The sequence below is a fragment of the Salmo trutta genome, chromosome 37 (genome assembly GCF_901001165.1).
Source record: "Salmo trutta chromosome 37, fSalTru1.1, whole genome shotgun sequence".
NCBI classification, from domain to species: domain Eukaryota; kingdom Metazoa; phylum Chordata; class Actinopteri; order Salmoniformes; family Salmonidae; genus Salmo; species Salmo trutta.
Genome location: NC_042993.1, coordinates 33,773,314 through 33,785,491, shown reverse-complemented (window position 1 = coordinate 33,785,491; position 12,178 = coordinate 33,773,314). Strand labels below are relative to the sequence as shown.

Sequence of the window (12,178 nt, the reverse complement as noted above, 5' to 3'; positions counted from 1 at the left end):
CAACGTCACTACCTCTTCATCGTCACTGTTGTGTTTTGCGGTAGAAATTGGTACTTGCTTGGAGAAGGCACGACAAGAGGGAAAGAAGGTTGGCTTCAAGGGCCCACACGCGTTTATCGAATGATTACTGGGTAACTCTGTTGACGTTAACCAAATTGGAACTGTGAGTACTACCATGAATCAACTCACCGTTCGAAGCACAACTGATGAACACTTGCCAAAAAAAAGAGGAAGTAAATAGATTTGTTATTCTGTTAAAACCACCACCTCAGCCGAGCGTAGTTTTCCGTCGGAGTAATCCTCTCAAGGTTCACTGTTTGTATTAATGTTCACATTACTACTTATCTAATTTGTGTTCTTTCTTTTTTTTTTTTATGCAGGAGTTCGTTTTCAATTCACTCGGTATCGTTAGTCTGAATGCTAGGGGTTTGAGAAATCCTACAAAAAGGAAAGCTTTATTTTTATATTGTAAACGCAGTAACGCAGATTTTGTACTTCAGGAAACTCATTCGGGTGAAAGGATTTAAGCAACAAATACTCAGAGGCTTTTCTAATTATTTTAGGGGATTTTTTATGAAACACCTGATGCATCTGCTGATCGTTTTCCTCCTAGAACGAGTCAAAGCCCTCAAAATAGTAACTTTATCATTACATTATGCAAGGATCTCTGTGTTGAGGATGCCTGACGTTATTTCAATCCAGGTGCAAAGGGTTATACCTGGACCAACAAAACTATGTCACGTAAATCTAGACTAGATTTATTCCTAATTTCCCCTTTTTTGTTACAATTTGTTATGGATGTAGATCATCAGTTGGCTCCCCTTTCTGATCATCACTTGATTTCCCTGAATTTACAAGCTACTAAAAAATCTAAAGGTACTCGAGGATATTGGAAATTAAACAACACACTTCTTAAAGATTCTACTCTCATTGAAAACATAAAATCATTAGCTAAAGATATTTTTGCAAGAAATGAGTTGTGTCATGGAAGTAGATGGGAATTTTTCAAATATAAAGTCAGAGTGATAGCCAAAGAGCTGATGCAATTAAAGAACCTTAGAGAAAAGGAGATGATGAGCAAGCTTGACAGTTTTCCAAAGAAAGATAATCTATCTGAAGAAGAGGAGTCTGTATTCAAGTCTTTACAACTTGAATTAGAACAGCTTTACACGGATCTGGCAACGGGTGCCTTTGTAAGGTCAAGAGCAAAATGGTATGAAGAGGGGGAAAGAAACACTAGTTACTTTTTTTGCACTTGAAAACTGTACTCAAAATTAACAATGTTTTATGCAAAGATCGCATTACAATATCATCATTTGTCAATTCCTTTTATGAAAACGTTTACAGCTCTCAATTTCAGGAAGACGGTGGTGAAAGTTACATTTGACACATTCAGAATTATGTCCCTGTAATTGAGGATGATTTCCACTCAGTTTGCGATTCACCTGTGTCAACTGAAGAAATTAGAGAGGCTCTGAATTCAATGAAAAAAGGGAAATCACCTGGCCCTGATGACCTGTCAGTTTAATTCTATAGACAGTTTTGGGAGTTACTAGAAGACCCGTTTTTCAATATGTTTCAAGATTGCATTAAAAATGGGGAAATGGTCTCCACTATGAAACAGGGCCTTATTTCATTGATTCCGAAGCCTGATAAACACCCTTCTCTCATTGACAATTGGAGACCAATTACTTCATTAAATATTGATTACAAATTGATTGCTCTGGTTTATGCCAAAAGATTAAAGAAAGGAATAGATACCATTATAAATGAGACTCAAACAGGACTTATGAAGGGCCGTCACATAAGATCTAACATTCGTTTAGTCTTGGACCTTATAAATTAATTAGATGTAGTTGACTCAGATGCGGTTGTCTTATTTTTGGACTTCTGTAAAGCCTTTGCCACAATTGAACATGAATTTCTTTAGGTATCTTAAACTTCTGGATTTGGTGAAAATTGTATTGAAGTAATTTGCATGTTTTACAAAGATAGAAATAGTTATGTGCTACTAAACCTTAATACTTCCAAAAGATTCAGTATCAACAGAAGTGTACGACAGAGATGCCCAATTTCGCCATTTTTATTCATTTTGGATGTGGAACTTCTATCTCCAGATATTCTGAATAATGCAAATTTGTATTGCTTAACCATTTTTAACAAAGAAATCAAAATTTCCCAACTGGCTGATGATGCTACACTTTTCTTAAGAGGTAAAGACCAGGTCGCCCATGCCCTTAATGCTATAACTGCATTTTCGATTGCATCAGGATTAATACTGAATGTTTCTAAATGTGAAATCTTATGTTTATTTGACTCTGATGATAAAGAAATAGAAAATATTCCTGTAAAGGACTGTGTTAAATATTTAGGAATACATCTGTCAAAAAAATACTTAGTCAGACAACATTTGAATTTCTCTCCTAAAATTAAGAGAACTAAAAATATATTTCATAATTGGCTACAAAGAGATCTTTCTATACTTGGGAGAATACTTCTGTCCAAGGCAAAGGGACTGTCTCATTTTGTGTACCCCCTCATTATTGTTATGTGTAAATCCTGCTACTTGTAAAGAGATCAATAAGACCTTTCTTGACTTCATCTGGAAAAATAAGTCTCACAAACTCAAAAAATCAGTCCTTTCTAACAAAAGAGCTGAAGGCGGTCTAGAAGTGTTGGATTTTGTTGACATAATTAACACTTTCAAGATAAACTGGTTGAAAAAATGTTTGATCAATACTGATTCAATATGGTATTTCATTCCAAATAATGTGTTTAATAAATTGAGAGGTCTTCAATTTTTACTGAAATGTAATTATATTCCTGAAAGATTACATGCTAAATTGGCTAGGTTTCAACAACAAGCTTTAATGGCCTGGAAAAGATGTTTCCTGCACAATTTTTCCACACTTAAAGATCTTTTGTGGAATAATTCAGACATGACTATAAGGAATAAGTCATTGTTGTACCCCAGCTGGCATGAGAGGAATATTGACTTTGTTCTTGATATTTTTGACAACAAGGGTAATATTCTCACATATGAACAATTTATAACATTGAAAGAGTTTCCAATACCTTTCAGAGAGTTTATTTCTGTGATCAAAGCCGTTCCCAGTGGTCTAACGACACTAATGAAAACTCATCTTAGCTTTGGTAATGATCACAAAGTTTATCCAGAACTCAGATTGGAAGACATGGGCTTACTTGAGAGATTGTAATAAATATATAAGACAAATTCTTCATTCACAAAACCAACTTACACCGAGACGAAGGTTTTTCTGGAACATGCTTATTCCTGACATTGTCTGGAAAATGCATGCTTAAGGCTTTACAAATATTGTATACCAAACAAAGTTAAGGAAGTGCACTTCAAAATGTTACATAAGATATATCCATGTAATTCTATGATATGCAAATTAGTGGCTATTGATGATATCTGTGTTTTCTGTGAAGAAGGTGAGAATCTCTCACTTAGAATTTTGGGAAAACCTTGCAAAATACTTATTTACCATTATGAACACTGTCTATGTTTTTGACATGAAATATATAATATGTTACTATTGCAATGATAACAAGACCACTGAAATGATTTTTTATTTTCTTGTTTCCAAATACTTGATACACAAACAAAAATTCCAAAATTCTATACCAAAATTACATTTTGTTTTGATTGAATTGAACTATTTTATTGAAACATTAACCCTAGTGAACAATAACAACAATAACATTTTCTTAAATCATTACAATAAGACTTTTTCAGAGGGATTACAATTGCACTAGAATTGTTTTTTTTTTTGTTCCAGTATTTTCTCATTAATACCTGCGTTCTGTTTTGTATGATGTAAGAATGTAAATTGTTGATCTGTATTTGAATTTAAAAAATCTATTAAAAAAAAGGTACTTGCTTGGGGTCTACAACAGTAATGCTTGCTTGGTGTGCAACTACCGGTGGTGTTGAGTATAACCAGGTATACCGGAATATAATGACCTCTGGTACAATTTAGCTAACGACGTTAAATAACGTTATTGCTGGTTATTTAACAATAACACCCCTTTACCTTTTCCACATTTTGTTGTGTTACAAAGTGGGATAAAAATGGATTTAATAGATTTTTTTTTTGTCAAAATACTAACAATTATAAAATACAAATAAACAAAAGCATCTTGCTTATATAAGTATTCAACCCCGAGGCAATACATGTTAGAATCCCATTTGGCAGCGATTACAGCTGTGAGTCTTTCTGGGTAACTCTGTAAGAGCTTTCCACACCTGGATTGTGCAACATTTGCCCATTTTAATTATTTTCAAAATAATTACAACTGTAACTCAGCCTCTCAGGAACATTCACTGTTTACTTGGTAAGCAACTCCAGTGTAGGTAGATTTGGCCTTGTGTTTTGGGTTATTGTCCTGCTGAAAGGTGAATTAATATCCCAGTGTCTGGAAAGCAGACAGAACCAGGTTTTCCTCTAGGATTTTGCCTGTGCTTAGCTCCATTCCATGTGTTTTTCATCCTGAAACTCCATAGGCCTTAATGATTACAAGCATACCCACAACATGATGCAGCCATCACTATGCTTGACAGGTTTTTATTTAACCTTTTATTTAACTAGACAAGTCAGTTAAGAACACATTTTTTTATTTCACAATGAAGGCCTACCCCAGCCAAACCCTAACCCGGACGACGTTGGGCCAATTGTGCGCCGCCCTATAGGACTCCCAATAACGTCCGGTTGTGATACAGCCTGGAATCGAGCCAGGGTCTGTAGTGACGCCTCTAGCACTGAGATGCAGTGCCTTAGACCGCTGCGCCACTCAGGAGCCCAAATATGTAAAGTGGTTCTCAGTATTGTATTGGATTTTCCCCAATTATAACTTTTTGTCTCGAATACAAAGTGTTAATTGTATGTCAAATTTTTTGCAGTATTTATTAAGTGCCTTGTTGCAAACAGGATGCATGTTAAGGAATATTTGTTTCCTGTACAGGCTTGCTTCCTTTTCAAATCAAATCAAGCTTTATTTGTCACATGCACCGAATACAAGTGTAGACCTTACCATGAAATGCTTACTTACAAGCCCTTAACCAACAGTGCAGTTCAAGAAGAGTTAAGAAAATATTTAACAAATAAACTAAAGTAAAAAAATTAACACAATAAAATAACAATAACGAGGCTATATACAGTGGTGGCCAAAAGTTTTGAGAATCACACAAATATACATTTTCACAAAGTCTGCTGCCTCAGTTTGTATGATGGCAATTTGCATATACTCCAGAATGTTATGAAAAGTAATCAGATGAATTGCAATTAATTGCAAAGTCCCTCTTTGCCATGCAAATGAACTGAATCCCCCCAAAACATTTTCCACTGCATTTCAGCCCTGCCACAAAAGACCAGCTGACATCATGTCAGTGATTTATTTCATGATACTCTGATGAAGACAGCTTTGCTGTCGAAACGTTGGTTATTAGGTTATTACATTTTTGCATCTGATCTCTTAGAGTGTGCGGCTTTCCCTTATTTTCTAGTGATTATTTCGTTAACACAGGTGTGAGTGTTGACAAGGCTGGAGATCACTCTGTCATGCTGATTGAGTTCGAATAACAGACTGGAAGCTTCAAAAGGAGGGTGGTGCTTGGAATCATTGCTCTTCCTCTGTCAGCCATGGTTACCTGCAAGGAAACATGTGCCGTCATCTTTGCTTTGCACAAAAAAAGGCTTCACAGTGAAGGATATTGCTGCCAGTAAAATTGCACCTAAATCAACCATTTGTTGGATCATCAAGAACTTCAAGGAGAGCGGTTCAATTGTTGTGAAGAAGGCTTCAGGTCGCCCAAAAAAGTCCAGCAAGCGTCAGGACCGTCTCCTAAAGTTGATTCAGCTGCGGGATCTGGGGCACCACCAGTACAGAGCTTGCTCAGGAATGGCAGCATGCAGGTGTGAGTGAATCTGCACACACAGTGAGGCAAAGACTTTTGGAGGATGGCCTGGTGTCAAGAAGGGCAGCAAAGAAGCCACTTCTCTCCAGGAAAAACATCATATTCTGCAAAAGGTACAGGGATTGGACTACTGAGGACTGGTGTAAAGTTATTTTCTCTGATGAATCCCCTTTCCGATTGTTTGGGGCATCCGGAAAAACTTGTCCGGAGAAGACAAGATGAGCGCTACCATCAGTCCTGTGTCATGCCAACAGTAAAGCATCCTGAGACCATTCATGTGTGGGGTTGCTTCTCAGCCAAGGGAGTGGGCTCACTCACAATTCTGCCTAAGAACACAGCCATGAATGAAAATGGTACCAACACATCCTCCGAGAGCAACTTCTCCCAACCATCCAGGAACAGTTTGGTGATGAACAATGCCTTTTCCAGCATGATGGAGCACCTTGCCATAAGGCAAAAGTGATAACTAAGTGGCTCGGGGAACAAAACATTGATATTTTGGGTCCATGGCCAGGAAACTCCCCAGACCTTAATCCTATTGAGAACTTGTGGTCAATCCTCAAGAGGCGGTTGGAGAAACAAAACCCACAAATTCTGACAAACTCCAAGCATTGATTATGCAAGAATGGTCTGCCATCAGTCAGGATGTGACCCAGAAGTTAATTGACAGCATGCCAGGGCGGATTACAGAGATCTTGAAAAAGAAGGGTCAACACTGCAAATATTGACTCTTTGCATCAACTTCATGTAATTGTCAATAAAAGCCTTTGACACTTATGAAATGCTTGTAATTATACTTCAGTATTCCATAGTAACATCTGACAAAAACATCTAAAGACACTGAAGCAGCAAACTTTGTGGAAATAAGTTTTGAGAATGACACAAATATTCTTGTCCGGTGGCCATTTGATTAATTGTTCAGCAGTCTTGTGGCTTCTGGGTTGAAGCTGTTAAGGAGCCTTTTGGTCGTAGACTTGGCGCTCCGGTACCGCTTGCCATGCAGTAGCAGAGAAAAGTCTTTGACTTGGGTGACTGGAGTCTGTGACAATTTTATGGGCTTTTGTCTGACACCGCCTATTATATAGGTCCTGGATGGCAGGAAACTTGGCCCCAGTGATGTACTGGGCCATACGCACTACCTTCTGTAGCGTCTTACGGTCAGATGTCGAGCAGTTGCCATACCAGGCGATGATGCAACCGGTCAGGATGCTCTCGATGGTGCCGCTGTATAACTTTTTGAGAATCTGGGGACCCATGCCAAATATTTTCAGTCTCCTGAGGGGGAAAATGTTTTGTCGTGCCCTCTTCATTACTGTCTTGGTGTGTTTGGACCATGTTAGTTTGTTGGTGATGTGGACACCAAGGAACTTGAAACTCTCGACCCGCTCCACTACAGCACCGTCGATATTAATGGGGGCCTGTTCGACCCACCTTTTCCTGTAGTCCACAATCAGCTACTTTGTCTTGCTCACACTGAGGGAGAGGTTGTTATCCTGGCACCACACTGCCAGTTCTCTGACCACCTCCCTATAGGCTGTCTCATCGTTGTCGCTGATCAGGCCTACCACTGTTGTGTCGTCAGCAAAATTAATGATGGTGTTGGAGTCGTGTTTGGCCATGCAGTTGTGGGTGAAAAGTGAGTACAGGAGGGGACTAAGTACACACCCCTGAGGGGCCCTAGTGTTGAGGATCAGCGTGGCAGACGTGTTGTTGCCTACCCCAACCACATGGGGGCGGCCCGTCAGGAAGTCGAGGATCCAGTTGCAGGGGGAGGTGTTTAATCCCAGGGTCCTTAGCTTAGTGATGAGCTTTGTGGGCACTATGGTGTTGAACTCTGAGCTGTAGTCAATGAACAGCATTCTCACATAGGTTTTCCCTTTGGTATTTTATTAGGTTCCCCATTAGCTGTTGCAAAAGCAGCAGCCATTCTTCCTGGGGTCCACACAAAACATGAAACATAATACAGAATGACATAATACAGAACATGAACAGCTCAAGGACAGAACTACATATATTTTTAAAGGGCATCAATGCATACACACAAACTATCTAGATCAAATAGGGGAGAGGCGTTGTGTCGTTTTTTAAAACCAGGTTTGCTGTTTATTTTAGCAATATAAGATGGAAGGAAGTTCCATGCAATAAGGGCTCAATATAATACTGTACGCTTTCTTGAAATTGTTCTGGATTTGGGGACTGTGAAAAGACCTCTGGTGGCATGTCTGGTGGGATAAGTGTGTGCGTGTCAGAGCTGTGTGTAAGTTGACTATGCAAACAATTTGTGATTTTCAACACATTGACTGCATCACTTCTTATAAGAAACAGTCTCTCCTCAACTCTTAGCCAAGAGAGACTGGCATGCACAGTATTTATATCAGCCCTCTAATTACAATTAAGAGCAAAATGTGCCGCTCTGGACCACACGACTGGACAATAATCAAGATTAGACAACTAGAGCCTGCAGAACTTGTATTTTGGAGTGTGGTGTCAAAAAAGCAGAGCATCTCTTTATTGTCCAGGTGGGAAAGGGCAGTGTGGAGTGTGATTGAGACTGCGTCTCTGTCAATTAGGTTAGTATTGTGGAATAACTACAATGTTGTTGACAGTGGTGTAAAGTACTTAACCCAAAAAGCTACTTCTGTACTTAACTATTTATATTTGACTATTTTTACTTCACTACATTCTTAAAGAAAATAAAGTACTTTTTAATGCATACATTTTCCCTCACACCCAAAAGTACTTGTTACACTTGGAAAGCTTAGGACAGGAAAATTGAGAAATTCACGCACTTATCAAGAGAACATCCCTTGACATCCCAACTGCCTCTTGTCTGACGGACTCACTAAACACACATGCTTTGTTTGTAAATGATGTCTGAGTGTTGTAGTGTGCCCCTGGCTTGCTTAATATAATAATTTTTAAATGATTAATACTTTTGATACTTAAGTATATTTTAGCAATTACATTTACTTTGATACTTAAGTATATTTAAAACCAAATACTGTTAGACATTTACTCAAGTAGTATTTTACTGGGTGAATTTCACTTTTACTATTTTCTATTAAGGTATCTTTACTTTTTCCACCGCTAGTTGTTGATCCATCCTCAGTTTTCTCTTATCACAGCTGTACCTGTTTTTAAAGTCACCATTGCCCTCATGGTCAAATCCCTGAGCGGTTTCCTTCCTCTCCAGCAACTGAGTTAGGAAAGACGCCTGTATCTTTGTAGTGACTGGGTGTAGTGACGGGGCTCCCGAGTGGCGCAGCGGTCTAGCTGGGGTAGGCCGTCATTGTAAATGACAATTTGTTCTTAACTGACTTGCCTAGTTAAATAAAATAATAAAAGTTTTGCTACACCATCCAAAGTGTAATTAATATCTTCACCATGTTCAAAGGGATATTCAATGTCTGCTTTTACATTTTGTACCATCTACCAATAGGTGCCCTTCTTTGTGAGGCATTGGAAAACCTACCTGGTGTTTTGCGGTTAAATCTGTGTTCACTGCTCGACTGAGGGACCTTACAGATAATTGTGTGTGTGTGTGGGGAACAGAGATGAGGTAGTCATTAAAAAATCATGTTAAACACTTATTGCACACAGAGTGAGTCCATGCAACTTATTATGTGACTTGTTAAGCACTTCTTTAATCCTGAACTTATTTAGGCTTGCCATAAAGGTGCTGAGTACTTATTGACTCAAGACATTTCAGCTTTTAATTGTTTTATTAATTTGAAAGCATTTTCCAAAAAAACATAATTCAACGTTGACATTGTGGGATATTGTGTGTAGGCCAGTGACCAAAAAATCTAAATTCAATAAATTCCAAATTTGGAATGTAACACGACAAAGTGTGGTCCAAGTAAAGGGGTGTGAATACTTTCTGAAGACACTGTAGGTAGCTAGCTATCTTTTGATCTGGCGAGCCAGGCTAGCTAGCTGGATACCTCATTTGAACGTAGTTAGGTCGTAGCTCATACAAGTTTATTGTGTATTGTCTAGATAATGCTTGTTATGTAACGTTATCATTTGATAACGCTAGTAAGGCAGGCTAGCTGGCTACAGGCTAGCTAACGTTAGTTAACTAACTAGCTAATGTTAGCCTTCAAGTCGTATTTGCAAGTTATTTTGTAGCTCATACAGGTGTATTCCGTTTTGTTTAGGGCAAAACTTAGTAATGGATGTAGCTAACTCACGTCTGAGTCTGACTAATACAGTGAACTATTGGTGCTTTCAAGGGAACTGGGAGGGGGAAAAACTAGGTAAAATCATGACGTCGGTGATCTTCAGGCCGGAAAGTCAGAGCACTAGAAAGATGCCCGAGTTTGCAACTTGGAATTTCGAGTTGGAACACCGTTCAAAACTACGTTTCCCAATAGGAGCTAATTTTTGTCCACACACCCACTAATGAATTTCTGGCTACACCACTGGGGTTAGGCATAAGGTTATCTGTGTGGTTAAGGTTAGGTTTACAATCACATTTTAAGAAGAGAAATTGTAGAAATAGGCAGCCTGTATGACTTTGTGGTAACTAGTGACAACCTAGAATTATCTTGACCGAGTTACTGCCCTGATGACACAGACGGCTTCATCAACAATGGTAATGTGTGTTATGTGAAAAGTTGTATACAAAATAAATATCCAGTTTGATAAACTAGTCATTTAATTACCCAGCCAAGCAGATACAAGTAGTAGAGTAATTTTGGTTGTGAAGTACATTATCAAAACACTTAGTCCTTTCTTTATAACAATGAAATGTGTTACTTGGCTGTCTATTGTATCACGCTGTCACAGGCCCTACCAGTCAACACCACCACATAAGATGACGAAGTACATTGCCTGCTGCAGTTGTTCGAGAGATGTCCAGTTTCATGCAACATAGAAAAGACCAGCAAGGGGACCCTCAGAATCACGCAGACATGCCCTTCCTGTGAGCATTCCTATAAATGGAACAGTGGGGACACTTGGATCAGGTTGGTGACATTTGACCTGGTCAAGGTCAAACAGTTGTGAGTTTTGTCCCAATTCACCTTCAGAACATAGCCTGGTTCCACCAGGCTGATCACTGCGTTTACCATAATATTTCACATTACATATGACATCTGAAGTGAAATAGAAAAGGTGAACGCAACGATCAGGTTGATTTCACCATGCTAATTATAACCACCATTGATAATGTAATTAGTGCTCTGTTTGTGTGACTGACCAGTATCTCTTGAGGGGCCAGGAGCTCATCTACGCTGCCATGCCCTTCAATGGGGCGCTGGCAAAGAACTTACCTCCAGCCTCACTTCTTGCCTGCTTACTAATGGTCGTCAATGGAGAGGTAGGTAGGTTTAGTCTGACCTGTTCAACCTTTAACATAGTATATCACATATCCTAACTGGCATTGGTAATCGAACAGTGACTGTATGTGTTCACAGATGCATCTATTGTCCCAGCACTAGGAGACTTGCAAGATGTGATGAAGTCCAGACTGACATACGGGCTTAATACTGATGTCTCTAAATGGAGAGAGACCTGGTACTTGGCATGAACATTTTACTTGACAACCTTTACTTGTCTTTTTTTATTATTGAATTGAATGGTATCAGTCAATATGGTGAGGGAGAAACCCAGTGTATTCTGCACCAGGATCTGGTAACTCCTGGTGTATACAGGACACCATATAGGAAGGTATGACCACACTGACATGTTTACCAAGGTAGCCCCATTACCACCAGACAAAATGTTGATAGGCACAGTATCTGTATCGGCTGGGAATGACAATGAATGATGAAAGGTGCACATTGTTATATTAGCAGAACACTGATTCTATGGTATTATGTAAAAGGTTGTTTATTCTACATGGACCTGTTACTACATTTGAAAGTTAGCAAATCACTTAGTTTAGAATATCTACATGCATTATTTAAAAAAAAAAATGTATTTAGCTAGGCAAGTCAGTTAAGAACACATTCTTATTTACAGTGACGGCCTACCAAAATGCCTCCTGTGGGAACGGGGGCTGGAATTATTATTATTTTTAAACACATCACGACAAGAGAGACAACACTACATAAAGAGAGACCTAAGACGACAACATAGCATGGCAGCAACGCATGACAACAAAGCATGGTAGCAACACAGCATGGCAGCAGCACAACATGGTAGCAGCACAAAACAGGGTACAAACATTATTGGGCACAGACAACAGCACAAAGGGCAAGAAGGTAGAGACAACAATACATCACGCAAAGCAGC

General features: G+C 38.9%; 1 long non-coding RNA gene across 1 annotated transcript; it reads left to right on the top strand.

Moving 5' to 3' along the window:
• Positions 1–15: 15 nt before the first annotated feature.
• On the top strand, positions 16–11,859 carry LOC115177444 (uncharacterized). Its single transcript, XR_003872405.1, has 4 exons — positions 16–163; positions 10,730–10,908; positions 11,145–11,261; positions 11,359–11,859. It is a non-coding gene; the product is annotated as an uncharacterized LOC115177444 (long non-coding RNA).
• Positions 11,860–12,178: the final 319 nt, after the last annotated feature.